We start from the raw sequence: 2,899 nt of genomic DNA on the forward strand, positions 1-2,899 counted from the left end.
CGGGTGGCCGTGCCGCCATCCCTGGGGGGGTGGTGGGGGGGGTGTGATGAGGTGACATGGCCCCCCCCCCCCTTCCCGTCCCCCCCCCCTCCACAGGGCAGCGGCGCTGCTGCTGTCGGTCAGCCACCTGGTGCTGGTGACCCGCAGCGCCTGCCGCCAGCCGGCCGCCCGCCACTGGGTCGAGCGCTCGCTGGCCGCCGCCGAGGAGCACATGGCCGTCCTGCGCCAGGCCGCCATGGCCACCGAGACCGACCGCCCGCCGGCCACCGAGCCCTTCCGGCAAGAGCAGTCGGCCATCTGAGACACCCCCCCCCTCAAAAATCACCCCGGCCCCCGGCACCCCTCTTTGGCAATAAAGCCCTGGGATGTGTCTGTGTCCCCCCCACCACCACCGTTGCCATCGTGGGGGTCCGTGGGGACGGAATGGCCTCTGGTTTTGGGGGGATGGGGGGAGGGTTTGGAGGGGCTTGGGGGGGGGAGGTTTGTGGAGGTTTCGGGGGGGGGGTTGGAGGGGCTTGGGGGGGAGTTTGGGGAGGGTTTGGGGGGGTTAGAGGGGGTTTGGGGGAGGAGACTTGGGGGGTGGGAGGTTTTTTGGGGGTTGGAGGGGTGTTTAGGGGGTTTCGGGGGGGGTTGGAGGGGTGTTTGGGGGGGGTTGGGAGTTTTGGGGGGGGTTGGAGGGGCTTGGGGGGGAGTTTATGGGGGGTTGGGGGGGGTTAGAGGGGGTTTGGAGGAGGAGACTTGGGGGGTGGGGGGTTTTTTGGGGGTTGGAGGGGTGTTTAGGGGGTTTCGGGGGGGGTTGGAGGGGTGTTTGGGGGGGGTTGGGAGTTTTGGGGGGGTTGGAGGGGCTTGGGGGGGAGTTTATGGGGGGTTGGGGGGGTTAGAGGGGGTTTGGAGGAGGAGACTTGGGGGGTGGGAGGTTTTTTGGGGGTTGGAGGGGTGTTTAGGGGGTTTCCGGGGGGGGGTTGGAGGGGTGTTTGGGGAGGGTTGGGAGTTTTGGGGGGGGTTGGAGGGGCTTGGGGGGGAGTTTGTGGAGGGTTTGGGGGGGTTAGAGGTGGGTTTGGGGGGGTGTTTAGGGGGTTTCGGGGGGGTTAGAGGGGTGTTTGGGGGGGGCTGGAGGGGCTTGGGGAGGAGTTTATGGAGGGTTGGGGGGGTTAGAGGGGGTTTGGGGGAGGAGACCTGGGGGGGTGGGAGGTTTCTTGGGGGTTGGAGGAGTGTTTAGGGGGTTTTGGGGGGGTCAGAGGGGTGTTGGGGGGGGTTGGAGGGGCTTGGGGGGGAGTTTGGGGAGGGTTTGGGGGGGTTAGAGGGGGTTTGGGGGAGGAGACCTGGGGGGTGGGAGGTTTTTTGGGGGTTGGAGGGGTGTTTAGGGGGTTTCGGGGGGGGTTGGAAGGGGGTTTGGGGCGGTTGGAGGGGCTTGGGGGGGAGTTTGCGGAGGGTTTGGGGGGGTTAGAGGGGGTTTGGGGGAGGAGACTTGGGGGGGTGGGAGGTTTTTTTGGGGTTGGAGGGGTGTTTAGGGGGTTTCGGGGGGGGTTGGAAGGGGGTTTGGGGGGGTTGCGAGTTTTGGAGGGGGGTTTGGGGGGGTTGGAGGGGCTTGGGGGGGAGTTTGGGGAGGGTTTGGGGGGGTTAGAGGGGGTTTGGGGGAGGAGACCTGGGGGGTGGGAGGTTTCTTGGGGGTTGGAGGAGTGTTTAGGGGGTTTCGGGGGGGTTAGAGGGGTGTTTGGGGGGGGTTGGAGGGGCTTGGGGAGGAGTTTAGGGGGGGTTCGGGGGGTTAGAGGGGGTTTGGGGGAGGAGACCTGGGGGGTGGGAGGTTTCTTGGGGGTTGGAGGAGTGTTTTGGGGGGTTTCGGGGGGGTTAGAGGGGTGTTTGGGGGGGGTTGGAGGGGCTTGGGGGGGAGTTTGGGGAGGGTTTGGGGGGGTTAGAGGGGGTTTGGAGGAGGAGACTTGGGGGGTGGGAGGTTTTTTGGGGGTTGGAGGAGTGTTTAGGGGGTTTCGGGGGGGTTGGAGGGGTGTTTGGGGGGGGTTGGGAGTTTTGGGGGGGGTTGGAGGGGCTCGGGGGGGAGTTTGGGGAGGGTTGTGGGGATTAGAGGGGGGTTTGGGGGGGTGTTTAGGGGGTTTCGGGGGGATTAGAGGGGGGTTTGGGGGGGTTGGAAGGGGGTTTGGGGGGGTTGGAGGGGCTTGGGGGGGAGTTTATGGAGGGTTTGGGGGGGTTAGAGAGGGTTTGGGGGAGGAGACTTGGGGTGGGAGGTTTTTTGGGGGTTGGAGGAGTGTTTAGGGGGTTTCGGGGGGGTTGGAGGGGTGTTTGGGGGGGGTTGGGAGTTTTGGGGGGGGGTTGGAGGGGGTTTGGGGGGGGTTAGAGGTGCTTGGGGGGGAGTTTGTGGAGGGTTTGGGGGGGTTAGAGAGGGTTTGGGGGAGGAGGCTTAAGGGGTGGGGGGTTTTTTGGGGGTTGGAGGGGTGTTCAGGGGGTTTCGGGGGGGGTTGGAAGGGGGTTTGGGGGGATTGGGAGTTTTGGAGGGGGGTTTGGGGGAGGAGACTTGGGGGGTGGGAGGTTTTTTGGGGGTTGGAGGAGTGTTTAGGGGGTTTCGGGGGGGGCTGGAGGGGTGTTTGGGGGGGGTGGAGGGGCTTGGGGAGGAGTTTATGGGGGGTTGGGGGGGTTAGAGGGGGTTTGGAGGAGGAGGCTTGGGGGGTGGGAGGTTTTTTGGGGGTTGGAGGGGTGTTTAGGGGGTTTCGGGGGGGGATGGAAGGGGGTTTGGGGCGGTTGGAGGGGCTTGGGGGGGAGTTTGCGGAGGGTTTGGGGGGGTTAGAGGGGGTTTGGGGGAGGAGACTTGGGGGGTGGGGGGTTTTTTGGGGGTTGGAGGGGTGTTTAGGGGCTTTCGGGGGGGGTTGGAGGGGTGTTTGGGGGGGGT

Source organism: Chroicocephalus ridibundus, chromosome 17 (genome assembly GCF_963924245.1).
Source record: "Chroicocephalus ridibundus chromosome 17, bChrRid1.1, whole genome shotgun sequence".
Lineage (NCBI taxonomy): Eukaryota > Metazoa > Chordata > Aves > Charadriiformes > Laridae > Chroicocephalus > Chroicocephalus ridibundus.